Here is a 16377-nt window from a genome sequence, read left to right as displayed (position 1 = left end):
AAGCTCTTCAGCTCAAGGCTAGTGTTCTACCACGTGAGACACAGCACCACATCCAGCTTTTTCTGCTCTTGTGCTGCTGAGGAATCGAACCCAGGGCCTCATGCATTCAAGGCAAGCACTCTACTCCTGAGCCACCTTCTCAGCCCAAATCACTTGGTTTTCTTACTATCTCAGTTCAAAGCAAACCCAGGCAGGAGAGTCTGTCAACCTCTCATCTCTAATTAACCACCAAAAAGTCCAGAAGTGGAGGTTTGGCTCAAGCAGTAAAGTACTAGCTTTGGGGGCAGGTGGACAGGAAAGACATCTCTTCAGGGACATGGTCCAGCCTCTGCGAACAAGCCCCAGAATCAGCACAAACTGAACTAACAACCAAACAAACAAACAAAAAAAAACAGGTATTTCTTTGGGACCCTCCTTAAAGGAGAACTGGTCTGAGAAGAGACTGCTTTTGCTGATTATACTCACTGAATCCTGCTTTTGTGGAATTCTTATTGCTATGGAGAACTCAGGACCAGACTAAAGGAATGGATAACTAAATCCTGCAACAAGAGAATCATCTCAGGAGTGAAATATCCATCCATAAAGCACTTTAAAATCTCCATGTCTTTTTTTCTTTGCAGTAGAACACTTTTAAAACAACGTTATTTTCTTTTGTTCTATGCTGGCCCTCAAATGGCACATTATTTCCTTTTGTAATATTCTCGACCAGAAGTTTACAAACAAGTTTTATATGAGTAAAATACACACTCGAAAAGTCAGGGACAGAGTTTACCTCAATCCTTGGATCCTTTTCTTGTACAGTAAAAAGGAAAGCACAAATTAACTTGAACTTTGTCATACCTTTACATTCAATTCCTCTCCTGGGATCAGTTTCCACCTTCAGTAATAGTTATTTCCCGTAACAATTTACGGTGCTGCTTGAGGTATAATGAATGTTTGCTGGCTTCATTGAAATAGCACAAGGACACCTTTGGTCATCATGTAGCAGTTTTTCAGAGACAACTTGGTAAAGAGAAAATATGAAATTTAAATTGCTTATAAATACATTATCCATGAGTACATTGAGTTCAAACATCATAAGTGCTCTGTAAATTAAGGTGAATTTTAAATGGGAAGAAGGTTCTCAGATAATTTTTTTGTGAGTGTATGTGCTGTGCATTATTTTCCAAGTGTACAAGAGTTAACAATAAGAGAAACAATAGCAATAATAGGAGAAAGAGAAGTTCTGTGTTTAAGGGTTCAATACAATATAGAAGACTCTACAAATAAGACAACATTGAAACAATGAAGCCAAGTTCAGTATGTAGATTTACAGAAGTGATATAGAGAAAGCATTTCTCCTAAGTGGAACATGAAGTATGAGGCCATTCCCTTTCTAAATCACACTTCAAATCATGCAAATTTGTAAAAAGTAGAATAGAAGAATGATTCTGGTTCCATGCAAGTCAGATATAAGCGAATGGACTTAATGGAAAAAAGTCCATCTTGAAAGAGAAGGGATTATACTAGCAATGAACCGGAGGCAAAGATCATATTTCTTTTTATTTCCTATATATATATTTACATATAAAAATATATAATATATAAATAAATATAGGTTTATAAATATATATAATATATAAATAAATATATATAAAATATATATATATAAATATATATTTATATATTATTTCCTATATATATAGGAATTTATATATTGTTGGTTGTGGCACTTGAACCCTGGGCGCTGTCCCTCTGCTATTCAGGTCAAAGCTAGTGCTCTACCACTTGAACCCCAGTGCCACTTCCAATTTTCTTGTAGTTAATTAGAGAAAAGTGTCTCCAGGACTTTCCTACCCGGGCTGGCTTTGAACCTCAATCCTCAGATCTCACCGCCACCCAGCTTAAGATCACATTTCTAACAGTGTACATTCAGCATATGTAATGTGTATGTTCATCTATCTTTATATGAATTTTTGAGTTAAAAATCTGGGCTACAGGTTAGACTTCACACTCACAAAAAATGTTTGTAGTTTAAAAGTTGATACTCCTGGAAAAATAAAACTTAAGAATGTAAAGGAGTCTGGGAAGAGCAGTCTTTGAGACACTATCTATAATTAACCAGCCAAAGCTGCATTGGAAGAGCAGTTCAAGTGATGGAATACCACTCATGAGCAAATTGTTGAATAAGAGCTTGAGGCTTTTGCATACATACATACAAGCATACGCCTACACACAGAGGCACTTATATGTGCACACATGAATACACAAATGAAACAACTCTCAGAATATGTAGAAAAGTTAGAAAGCAATAGAAAATATGTCCTGAGTAAAACTAGAATCAAGTGATAAATTTTAACACTAAAAAGTCCTCAAGTGAACTTTCTTCAAAGAAGTTTGAGACTATTACATAGGTAGGGGCCAGAGATAATAAGAAAGTCAAGTAATCATTATTAAAGGGATCGGATCCATGGAGGAATGAATCAGAGACCCCTGCATGTGCATCTGAAAATGTTCATATCCTGTGTCAAATGTTAGAACATCTTTCAAAATTGTACATAAACAGTCTGAGCATTCAATGGATAAGATCATCAGAGAAGTTCAGAATTGCTAGTGTGTTTCTAGATTAAATAAACCAACAAACAATGGCAGGGCAATTTGATACAAGCCTGGAATTCTAGCACTCAGACTAAGACAGGAGATTAGAGAGTGGAATTACATAGTGATACCTTCCCTGGACCAGATAGTATAATTTTGTCTCAATAAAACAAACCAAATTACAAGAAAGGAATACGGAGTTCGAAGTTTGGGCTAATTTTGTCATTATGTTTTGAGAAGTCAAGTTTCCTATTGAAATGCAACTGATATATAATCCTCAGTTGTGTTTTAAATGATTTCCTAATTACAGAACATTCTTAGATGTAAAATAGCTCATGATTCCCATCCAAAATTTGAAAAAGTAAGTAAGCGTCATTCTGTTGGATGCCAAAGAAATGATGAAGGTTTACAAAACTTAAGCCTGGAGAAATAGCACAGTTTGTCTAATGTAGGACTTTGTGGACCTTGCAAAATTAGAATTCAGATTCAAAATAAATAGTTTGGTTTTTTTTGTAATTCTATATTTTATAGGATACTACAAAATTCTTTTTAAGTAGAGGTCTTAACTGACAAATTCACAAATGATTCTGGTATTCTATTTCCCTGGAATATTCTTTCAAGAGAGTTATAATTAGAACTTAGTTAATAGATAATTCCAACAGTTCATGTATAAAATGATAATGTGAATAATCTAGACAGAGTTGCCAACAAATGGATGATATTAATTTATAAATTTAGAAAAAGCATTTTTTGAGGATTTGGTATGACATGGTATGAAGAGAATAATTGTGTGACATCTTTCTTCTTCTACCTATATGTTACACAGGAAGCTATTTCCTTATGTGCCTCTGTATACAATGAGAAAAATGCTAGGTTTGGGTTCATTTTTATTTTATTTTTGTGGGAGGGGGTCCGGTCATGAGGCCTGAACTCTGGGCCTGGGTACTGTCCCTCAGCTCTCCAGCTCAAGGCTAGCGCTCTACCACTTGAGCCATAGTGCCACTTCTGGCTTTTTTTCTTTTTGCTAATGTGGTGCTGAGGAATTGAACCTAGGCCCTCATGCATGCAAGGCAAGCTCTCTACCACTGAGCCACCTTCTCAGCCCAATTTTTGTTTTTGTTTTATTGGTTTGACCTAGGGCTTGAAATCTGGGCCTGGACTCTGTCTCTGAGCTCAAGGCTCCTGCCCTACCACTTCAACCTCAGTGCCACTTGTGTCTAGCTTTTTCTGAGAAGTTTAATGGAGATAAGATTCTAAGGGACCTTCCTGCCTGGATGGGCTTTGAACCATAATCTTCTGATCTTAGTATCCTGAATATCTATGATAGTTAAAAAGTATAAATATAAATAATATTTGCAAGTGTTCTGATCTCAAGAATACCACTGGGGGAAAATTGATGCAACTGAGTTTATTGTGGTGTTCTTTGCAGAATAAGGGCATCACAATACCAGAGGTGTAGCATTTTTTCACAGTAGAGATAAGCTATTCATGTTGTGAATTAAGGGAATTTTAAGGTGCAACTAACAAGTTGGAAACTGTTGGGCTAGGATGACTTTATGGCATAAAGCTTGGGATTGCTTACTCTTGAAGAATTATTACAGATGCTTCATAGTTTTATCCTCTACCAGAATGTGGCTATTTTTCTGTTGATTTCTCAATCTGTAACACCCCATTGGAAACTGCATCTATTGCAGAATTATATAACGTGAAAACAAGTACTGTTTTGAATCTCTCAGGTATGGAATGTTTAGAATTTGAAAATGAGTAGTTATTAGTCATAGGAATTTTGAAGAACACATGTATTCTGTCCTAACAACTTATTTAATTTTAAAAGTTATGGGTTTCCATAGAATTAAACTGTTTTCGATTTTATGTGTGTGAAAGCGCTAAATTTATTTTTTCCAAAATATGCAAGTATATTGTGAAAATATTGTCTAGTTGGATAATATTCAAGTTGACGACCTTCTGATAAAGGGTAATTAAATCAAATTAGATGCCAAATAGAATTGATTTTTAAATTTTTACTACATAAAGAATAATATTAACTATACCAATACAGTGAAATTTTATTTTATGCAGCTTATTTTTTAAATTTAATTTTATTGTCAAAATGATGTACAGTCGGGTTTCAGTAATTGTAAGGTAGTGAATACATAACTTTTCAAACTTGTTACTCCCTCCCTCACTTTTCTCACAGTTTTCCTTCACCTCAGTACCCCTCATAAGTTGTAATATATATTCCCAACATATTGTCTTGTGAGTATTGCTAATGCATTGGTTTGCCCTTTGTCATTTGTGTCACCATTGTGATGTTCCTTTTCCCTTCCCTAATAAAGGTAAATGTATACAAAATACACAGGGTACCAAAATCAAATACAGCAAGGGATAAACCAAAGGGGAAAAACCAAAGAAAATAGAAATCACATAATACATAAAAAACAACAACAGCAAATAAAAATCTCTGATTCCATATTTTGGAGTTCATTTTGCTCAGCATCAGCTTATGTGGTCATATATACGCATAACGAAGCCACTGGAAAATAATAGTTGCATGGACACTATATCATGAAAACAACATGTTAACAGTTTTTGATGGTAAAGGTGGAATTAGGATTGATGAATTCGCGATTCTGATGAAGGAATTTCAAAAGTTTTAAAATTATGACATGTATATTTTAATTGTTCAAACTTTTTAACAACATAGCCTATTAAGAAAATTTAAAATTTCCTGGGAAAATAGGGTTTCATGCAAAGAAATCCATGGAGACTTAGTGGAGAGGGAGCAATGTGAGTGAAGATGGCTCATTTTCACACTAAACAAACAAACCTCAGAAACCTTGCTGTAAATCCTGTAGCTTCCCTTGAAAATTGTCCTTACCCAGGAAATATACTCTCACTTTGTGAAACAAGGTTATAGTGCAATTTAATTCAAATTTCTTTAAAAAAAAAGACATCAAAATTTGTGAATTGACCTTTAATTACCAAACAGTAATTCTCTGAAAAAGATAATTTGGGTCAAAATATTTAGAGAGAAAGTGTCCTCCACAATGAAAAAAGGTATTGGGTTTACACTTTTCTGTTTGTAATACTTTCCGCAATGTCTTTGCACGTGAAGCACTGAAACACAGAAAAAAAATCTGATTGGATACTTCAAACCAGTGATTTCACATTTCTAAGTGGCTCACAAATATAATATCCTTATTAACATGAGATAGCTTATTACATAAGCCAAAAAGTTTTGGGTTCAGAAAAAAATTGAGCACATGAAAAAGGTAAGAAATCAGTGTTCTTAGAAGCCCTAGCTAAGCAAATTGGCTTTAGCAGTGGAGGGAGCCCAAAACTTTTTGATATAGATTGTAATATTTTTGCTACCTAAAGTGATTTTACAGAGCCTATTTGGCTCACTACAATGCAGAACTGATTGAATGAAGACATGAAAATAAATCCCACATCCAAACGAGGCAACTTCAAAGAGTTTTAAAGGAGAAACCATGAAGATGTAGCAGTGGGGGAGGCCTTATAGTCCTTCAGCTTCACTAGACTTGAAGCCAAGAAGCTGTGATTAATTGGAAATCAGGCAAGAGCTAAGATGAGGACATAGAAGTAGGACATAGAAGCATTGTCCTTTGTAACAGACACTGTCATCCAAGGTATGGATGATTTAACTTTATTCTCTTCCATACATCTTGTTGAGCAAATGCAAGACTAAGAGAAAAATAATCTATTGAAATAATTTTGCAAAGAATAACTTCACTGTTCCTGATATGGTATCTAAGGAGAGTCTTAAGAGAGAAGATAAAAGTGGAGTAATCTGTGGTTTCCTCTAAGCATCTTGTTAGCAAAATATATCTTTGAGGTTAGAAGTGATTGAACCAAAAAGTGGTGGAGTACTTATGTTTGTGCGCACTTTAAACACAAGAAGACTTTCTTTTTTTGGGGGGGTGGGGGGGTTCCGGTCGTGGGACCTGAACTCTGGGCTTGGGTGCTGTCCCTCAGCTCTTCAGCTCAAGGCTAGCGCTCTACCACTTGAGCCACAGCGCCACTTCCGGCTTTTTTTCTTTTTGCTTATGTGGTGCTGAGGAATCAAACTCAGGGTCTCAGGCATACAAGGCAAGCGCTCCACCACTGAGACACCTTCCTAGCCCGACACAAGAAGACTTTCAAGGTAAAAGAAAAAAGAAAAACGGATATCCAAATATTTATGATCACAGTTTCTTGGACTGATTTTTTTGGAGACAAAGTTTTACATTAGAGTTTGTCCTGATTAACATCAATGTTGGGTTTTTATGGCAACCAAATGCAGGGGTGAAGTTTAATGGACTCCCTTGAACAAGTAAACAGCATGATAAAAAAATGGCAAATAATATTTAGTGAATTACTTTCACCAATTACTTTTCCAGAACAAAGAAGGAAATATATAACTCAAAATCAACTGACTTAAAAGTATGAAGAAAGAGTAGTGAAGAGCGATGAAAGAAAACTTAGAGGATTGTTTTCTCTCCAGCGGAGTAATGGGTTCGTGATATTTTTCTCTTCCATTCTATCTTCACAAGCTATCAAGTGTGGCTCAGGACTGGAGTATCCAGTTCAGTCAGAGAGAACTCACAGAAGGAAGATAACATTTGAAGCAGATATAGTTGGTTTATAACCTGAGACAATCTATTTAAATCTGTTCAAATTTCTCCCTTACCTCAAATACCCTCTTTGAATAGTTTTGTTTGTTTTTCCCAAGACTGCCCTTCATTAACTGCTTAAAAATTTGAGAGGTCATATTCATACTTTCTAGAGATTGCTGTTTGGTTGTAATTTTTGTGTGTTTTTTTTTCACTGAATTTCAAAAAGTTGTGCAAGTGTGTTACAATTAAATATGTCCATCTAATTGTCCAATGCTCATGGATCAGATTCACTCCTTCCATCATTGTCAACCAACTCCTTCTCCAAGATTTATTTCAGATTAACCACTTTCTTTATCACATGTGCACATTGATATTCTAGCTGTACTTGCCCCTTGTTCTATTTTTCATTCATTCTATGTATTTACTATTATTCCTCTCTGGTTTCAACTTCCTGATAGTCAACCTGTTAAACTGTCTGTTAAAAGTTTGAAAGGTTTATATACATTCCATGGAGTTTCAATCCTGCATATACTTGAACTTATGTCAGCTTATATTTCCATAATTCATTCATCTGCAATAATAATTTGAAAGACTGGAGGCGTGAAGCACCTAGACATGATTTAATTCTCATCCATTTGGAAGATTAATCTTTAGTCAACAAGAAAGTTTAAAAATGGTTTAGAATGTATTCCAAACTACCAATTTTTATAAATGGCTTTGTACAATGGTGTGTAATCATTTTATTTTACATGGGATAATATTTTCTTTTTTTTGTATTTTTTTTTGGTCCAGTCGTGGGGCCTGAACTCTGGGCCTGGGCGCTGTCCCTCAGCTCTTCAGCTCAAGGCTAGCACTCTACCACTTGAGCCACAGCGCCACTTCCGGCTTTTTTTTTTTTTTTGCTTATGTGGTGCTGAGGAATCGAACCCAGGGCCTCATGCATGCAAGGCAATCACTCTACCACTGGGCCACCTTCCCAGCCCCCAATGGGATAATATTTTCTACTACATTTAAGTTTTGAAAAAAGAAAATTAAAATGTACTATTATAGAGGAATATGATAAAAATAGAAGACAGATTTTATGTTTGTCATATCTCTGATGAGTACCCATATTCAAGACTTACTATGTTAGACAGATAGGGAAAACATAAAATAACATATTATAAGGCAACTATTTGTGACTTTTTAAAATGTACCTTATTAAATGATGAAATTTACTTTATTAGCTAACGTTTCGGTTTGAAATATGGGAGGCTGATATATTTAACAAATTTTGGAAGGCATCTAATGAACAACACAATTGGTGAGTGGCACTATTTCTACAGTTTAATGAATGGTTGAACCTGATTGGCATTAGTGCTGGGTAAACAAATCAACTCTATTGTAACTCTATTGCCACTAAGTATCATCTATTTGTCAAATGTTACTTTGGCAAATGTGAATTTTTTTTGGAAGGTCGTGGGGCTTGAACTCTGGGCTTGGGCACTGTCCCTGCGCTTTTGAGCTCAAGGCGAGCACTCTACCACTTGAGCCACAATGCCACTTCTGATATTCGAGTGGTTTATTGGAGATAAGAGTCTAACGGACTTTCCTGCCCGGGCTGGGTTTGAACCGTGATCCTCAGAACTCAGCCTCCTGAGTATTTAGGATTATATGCGTGAGCCACTAGCACCTGGTTTGCGAATTTGATTTTTCAAAGAGTATTTGAAAAAGAATACACTTGGGGCTAGGAAGATGGTTCAGTGGTAGAACGCTTGCCTTGCATGCCTGAGGCCCTGGGTTCGATTCCTCAGCACCACATAAGCAAAATGAAAAAAACAAGCCGGAAGTGGTGCTGTGGCTCAAGTGGTAGAGCTCTAGCCTTGAGCTGAAGAGCTGAGGGACAGAGCCCAGGCCCAGAATTCAGGCCCCACAACCGGACCTCCCCCCCCCAAAAAAGAGAAATGTATAAAAAAAAGAAAAAAAAAGAAAAAGAAAAGAAAACACTTTCAAGAGATTAAATATTTTGAGAATGACAACAGTTTTATACCACAGAACCAAGTTTTACTGAAGTACCAGTGTTTTTTTAATTGTGAAAATACTGTTCAGAGGGGTTAAAATTACATGGGCAAGGTAATGAGTACATTTCTTATCAAGCATTGTTGCCTCCTCCTTTGTTTCCCCTTCCCATCCCTTGGCATCCTCCTCCTGCCCCCTTACCCGATCCTCCTCCCCACCAGCACCAAAGTTGTAAAGTTTGTTTTTGACATGACAACTTGTACATCTCACAGTGTTATTAAGCACTAAGGATCTTCTCAATTAATGTTTTTTTCTGAATTACATTTGACTTCTAAGTCAAGTTTTCCTGGCCTTGATAGACCAATTGTGGATCTATCCTTCCAGGAGCTATTTTTCTGGCCCACTTATGCTGGACTGAAATCTTTCATTAATCATTAGGAGAGGGGTATTAAAAATAATCTTGTAGAGACACAGCAGAGACACAGGGGGCCGCTTTCAGAACATCAGGTACTGGTTTGCAGAACAGCAGATCGCCAGGAACAGAGAAACCTACCAGCCGGGAGTCTCCACGAGGATCCCACCCCCACCCCTCACTCTCCACCCGAGCAGAGAGGCTCCATCCCGCCAAAGCCGCTCTGCATCTGCATCAGCAGAGTGACAAAAGGACCTGTCGGCAGACCACCCAGCCCGCCTGATCGCGATCACAACGATCCAGCACTCTCCACCCGAGCAGAGAGGTTCCATCCTGCCAAAGCTGCTCGGCACCAGCAGCGCACCAAAGGGTCCTGTCTGCAGACCACCAGCCCGCCCGATCACGATCGCAACGACCTGGCGGGGTCACTGGGGCCCCAGAGGTACGGAGAAGAAGCTGCCTGAGCGTGGACACTCTTGACCCGACAGCTTCGACAGAGGCAGAGACAGAAAAGAATCACGCAGAGCCACCACCGCCCAACCCAGCCCGGATTGCAACAACAACTGACGACCTACACCACACAGAAACAAAGAGCTCCAGGGTGAGTACCCCACAGGGGAAGTGTATCCCTCAAGGGAGACCAGAGCTGGAGGGAATCCCCAGACCATGACCTAGACTCCCTACCCCTGCACCCGGACCACAGGACCCACTAAAACTGGGAACTGTTTGAGAGCTCCACCAGCCCATGGAGCACACTCAGCTGGCCAGGCTAGAGCAAGAGCGCCCCTGGAAGGGAGCTTAAATGCCCAAGCCAGGAACAGCGCCCCGGGTCAAGACTACCAACAGTAGAAGAAATTTGAACTGTGTCCCCCAGGCTGTATAACCTATGTGGTATACACATCAGCACAGGCCCAACGAGTGCGCTCCAGGCCTAACGAGTGCGCTCCAGGCTGCATAACCTAGGTGGTATACACATCAGCACAGGCCTAACAAGCGTGCTCCAGGCTGGGGCCGGAACCAGGCCCTGGGATCTGGCGCCTGAACAACACAACCAACTCCTCCCAATTGAAGTAAAAAGCTGAGCATACGCCTCAACAGAGGGGAGAAAACCAGGAAACAACACTCCCCCAGGAAGCACGCCTGTGACAACAAAAGACCTGGAGGCCCAGGACAAGAGAAGCCCAAACCCCACCAAAACTCCACCCATATAACCTAGACTGGGAATTGGGCAACACAGGCTGCCAGCACCTGATAGTAAGCAGGAGCTCAGACTGTTAAGGTGGCTCAGCAATAGAGTGATAGTCTTGGATGTATGAGGCCCTGGATCTGATTCCTCAGCATCACAAAAGCAAAAAGGGTCAGAAGTGGTGCTGTGGCTCAAACGGTAGGGTGCCAGCCTTGAGCTGAAAAGCTGAGGGACAGCACCCAAACCTAGAGTTCAAGCCCACAACCAGCCCAAAACAAATAAACAAAAACACATCAGGAGCCCATAGCAGACTCCAGCATTTGGGAGAGTGCATCCAGAGCATCTGTTCTTCACAAGAGCACCCGTAGGAGCAAACACAAGCAGTCTAGGCTGCTCAACCCTTCCAAAGGTGGGAACTGCCAGCAATCTACCGCAGAAAGCTGAGAATCCTAAGTAAGTCAGAATAGCAGCTGGAAATAGGCTCCCAACAGAACCCAGATCAGGCACAGACTCTCTCTACCAATACAGAACCAGCAACCAAGCAAAGACAGACACACCAAAACAAAATTGAAGAGCAGTCTCCTGAACCTCCATGCGAAAATCACAGAGAAAAATCACAAGGTTTACTACCACCCAGGACAGCAAGCTCACCTCAAAAGCCAGCAGCCAGAAATTGATCAGAAATTGAAAGAGCACAAGGATGAACTATCCAAAGAGATACAGGGTATCAAACAAGAGATGCATGCAAAAGTAGAAGCTGCACAAACCTCAGTAAGAAGTGAGATAAACGCCAAATTAGAGGTAATGCATACCTCATTGAGAGGTGAGATCAGTACTCTGAGAACCAACATTGAATCCATAAAGGGATCCATTTCCTCCATGCAAACCACAATAGAAGCCACTGTCAACAGAGTGAATGAAATGGAAGGTAGAGTGTCAGATACAGAAGACAGAATACACCAACTGGACCAAAAAGTGACAGATATGGAAAAATCACTCAAATTAAAAGAAAGGGATATTCAAGAGCAAGCAGATAATGCTAAAAAATTTAACCTTCGCATAATTGGAGTGGACGAAGGTGAGGAATTCCAGAGCAAGGGAATGCAACACCTATTTAACAATATAATCAATGAAAATTTTCCCCACCTCAAAAACGACCATCTTAACTACATCACAAAAGCTTATCGAACACCCAACAAGCAAGACCCCAGGAGAAACACTTCTAGACACATTATAGTAAAAATGATAGATCTGAATAATAAGGAAACAATCCTGCATGCAGCAAAAATGAAGAAGGAGCTATACTACAATGGGAAAAAAATAAGAATTACTGCAGATCTCTCCACACAAACAATGAATGCAAGAAAAGCCTGGGAAAGCACCATACGAGCCCTGAGAGCCAATAACTGCCAACCCAGACTGATCTACCTGGCAAAGCTAGCATTCACATTTGATGGAGAACTGAAAACTTTTAATAGCAAAGAAAAAGTAAATGAATACATAAACATTAAGCCAGCATTACAAAGAATTCTAAGAGGGGGCACACAACCTGAAGAAAGCAGCCAGGAACTGGGGCCTGCCCCAAACAGGCGTTACTCAAAGTCTAACTGAGCAAGCACAGGAGGAAAGGAAAAAAGAAAAACTTAGGAAAATGGAATGGCAGGGACAACAATGCATCTCTCTATACTTTCTCTTAATATAAATGGGCTGAATTCGCCAATTAAAAGAAAACGAACTGAGGACTGGATAAGAAAACAAGACCCATCCATCTGTTGCCTTCAGGAGACCCACCTCTCAGCCAAACATACAAACAAACTCAGAGTGAAGGGGTGGAAAAGGATCTACCAATCAAACGCCCCCAGTAAGAAAGCAGGTGTAGCTATCCTGATATCTGACAAAATAAACTTTTCATTAAAATCAGTACAGAAAGACAAGGACGGACACTACATATTAATAAAGGGAACAATCCAAGAGGAGGATATAACCATCATCAACTTATATGCCCCAAATATTGGTGCACCCAGATATGTCAAACAAATGCTCTCAAACTTACAGTATAAAATAGATCCTAATACGATAATACTACGAGACTTTAACACACCACTCTCACCAAAGGACAGGTCTACCAACCAGAGGATTGGCAAAGAAGCTACCGAATTAAGAGAGGCCATACTTCAAGCGGAATTAACTGACATCTACCGAGTATTTCACCCTAAAACAACACAGTACACATTCTTCTCAGCAGCTCACGGAACTTTCTCCAAAATAGACCATATCATAGTTCATGCAAGGAACTTAAGCAAATACAAAGGGATCGACATAATCCCCTGTATCCTATCTGACCACAGTGGAATCAAGCTAGCTCTCAATAACAAAGCATACCGCAGAAATTTCTCCAATACATGGAAATTGAACAGCACACTCCTTAACTATGCCTGGATAACAGACGAGATCACAGAAGAAATAAAGCATTTCCTACAACTCAATGAAAATGAAAACACCTCACAAAGAAACTTGTGGGACACAGCAAAAGCAGTCCTGAGGGGCAAATTTATTGCCCTCAGTGCCCACATCAAGAAAATGGAGAGAGACCAAGTAAATAATCTCATGTTGCAATTAAAACAGCTAGAAAAACAGGAAAAAATGGGACCTAAAGCTACTAGACGAAGCCAGATAACCAAATTAAAAGCAGAGATTAACCAATTAGAAAATCAGAAAACCATAACCAAAATAAACAAAACAAAAAGCTGGTTCTTTGAAAAAATAAACAAAATTGATGGCCCATTGGCTAGATTAATTAAAAAAAGAAGAGAGGAAACCCATATTAATAGGATTAGGGATGGCACGGGAAACATCACCACACGTACCCAAGATATCCAAACAATTCTAACAGACTACTTTCAAAAGCTATACTCTCTAAAGGAAGAAAATCGGGCAGAAATGGATGCATTTTTAGAGAAATACAAGTTGCCCAAACTGAGCAAAGAAGAAGTTAACCAATTAAATAAGCCAATATCCTATAATGAGATACAGGAAGCTATCAAAAGTCTTCCAACAAAAACAAGCCCAGGACCAGATGGATTCACAGCAGAATTCTATAAGACCTTTAAACAAGAACTAATACCCATACTCCTCAAGCTCTTCAGAGAAACAGAGAAGGAAGGATCTATCCCAAACTCATTCTACGAAGCCAATATCACACTCATCCCCAAACCAGGCAAAGACCCAACCAAAAAGGAGAATTACAGGCCAATCTCCTTGATGAACACAGATGCAAAGATCCTTAACAAGATTCTAGGTAACAGAATCCAGAAACACATAAAAAAAATAATTCACTATGACCAGGTAGGCTTCATCCCAGAGACACAGGGATGGTTTAACATACGTAAGTCAATAAATGTAATCCAACATATCAACAGAGCCAAGATCAAGAATCACATGATTATCGCTACAGATGCAGAAAAGGCCTTTGACAAAATTCAACATTAATTCATGCTAAAAGCTCTGGAGAAAATAGGAATAGAAGGAACATTTCTAAAAATAATAAAGCCATTTATGACAGACCAATAGCCAATATTATACTTAATTGTGAAAAGCTACAACCAATTCTCCTAAAATCAGGAACAAGGCAAGGATGCCCACTGTCTCCACTCCTCTTCAATATAGTCCTAGAACCCTTAGCCAGGGCAATAAGGCAAGAAAAAGACATTAAAGGGATCCGCATAGGGAAAGAAGAAGTTAAACTATCCCTTTTTGCAGACGACATGATACTATACCTCCACGATCCCAAAAACTCCATCCCCAAACTCTTAGAAATCATAAATCACTTCGGCAAAATAGCAGGATACAAAATAAACCCACAAAAATCAGTTGCCTTCCTATACACTGATAATGTACAGGAAGAGAGGGAAATAAAGGGAGCAACCCCATTCACAATAACCTCCCAAAAAATAAAATATTTAGGAATTTACCTAACCAAAGATGTAAAAGAACTATTTAATGAGAACTATAAAAAGTTAAAGAAAGAAATTTCAGAAGACACTAGGAAATGGAAAGACCTCCCATGCTCCTTAATATAGTAAAGATGGTAATACTTCCAAAACTAATATACAAATTCAACGCAATTCCTATTAAAATCCCAATGACGTACATCACTGAAATACAGAAAACAGTCCAAAAATTCATATGGAACAACAAAAGACCTAGAATAGCCAAAACAATTCTAGGGCATAAAGACAATATGGGAGGGTTATCCATGCCGAACTTCAAACTCTACTACAGAGCTATAATAACAAAGACAGCATGGTACTGGCACAAAAACAGACCCGAAGACCAATGGAACAGAATAGAAGATCCAGAAATAAATCCACAGGCCTACAGCCAGCTGATATTCGACAAAGGAGCGAAAGACATACAATGGAAGAAACACAGCCTCTTCAACCGCTGGTGCTGGGAAAACTGGGCAGCCACATGCAGAAAACTAAAAGTGGACCCCAGCCTATCACCATGCACCAACATCAACTCAAAATGGATTAAAGACCTTAACATTAAACCTGAATCTCTGAAACTACTGCAGGACAGAGTAGGAGAGACACTTGAACTAATAGGCACACTAAGGAACTTCCTGAACAGAGTCCCAGGGTCACAACAAATTGGAGAGAGACTCGACAAATGGGACTACCTTAAAATAAAAAGCTTCTGCACAGATAAAGCTATCGCAACCAAGCTAGAAAGACAACCAACTAATTGGGAAAAAATATTTACCAGCCATATATCAGACAAGGGGTTAACATCCTGTATATACAGGGAACTCAATAAACTAATCCTTCCCAAACCCAACAAACCAATTACTAAATGGGCAAGGGAACTAAAGAGGGACTTCTCAAATGAAGAAATAAAAATGGCAAAGAAACACATGAGGAAATGTTCATCATCCCTGGTGGTGAAGGAAATGCAAATAAAGACAACCCTGAGATACCACCTTACCCCAGTCAGAATGTCCCACATCCACAAATCAGCCAACGACAAATGCTGGAGGGGATGTGGAGAACGAGGAACGCTATTACACTGCTGGTGGGAATGTACACTCATACAACCACTTTGGAAAGCAGTCTGGAGGGTCCTTAGAAAGCTAAAGATTGACCTCCCTTACGACCCAGTCATACCACTTCTAGGCATCTACCCTGAACAACAGGAACCAATATACAAGGACACGTGCACCTCCATGTTTATTGCAGCACTGTTCACAATAGCTAGGACATGGAAACAACCTAGATGCCCCACCACAGATGAATGGATCCAAAAATTGTGGTATCTATACACAATGGAATATTATGCAGCCATTAGAAATGACAAAATAATGGCATTTGCAGGGAAATGGATGGAGCTAGAAGGAATCAATGTGAGCGAGGTAAGCCACGAACGAAGAGACAAACAGTACATGGTCTCCCTGATAAGTGGATGATGAATCCAAAATGTTAGGTGATATGACAAAACTAACAGGACTTAACAAACAAAGAACTCCCACTCATCTGGTTGAACCACTACTAAATATCCCCATGCTGCTGATCACATATATGGTATATAAC

Source organism: Dipodomys merriami, unplaced genomic scaffold, assembly GCF_024711535.1.
Source record: "Dipodomys merriami isolate MVZ:Mamm:240054 unplaced genomic scaffold, mDipMer1.0.p SCAF_652, whole genome shotgun sequence".
NCBI classification, from domain to species: domain Eukaryota; kingdom Metazoa; phylum Chordata; class Mammalia; order Rodentia; family Heteromyidae; genus Dipodomys; species Dipodomys merriami.
Note: the sequence above shows the minus strand (reverse complement) of the source record.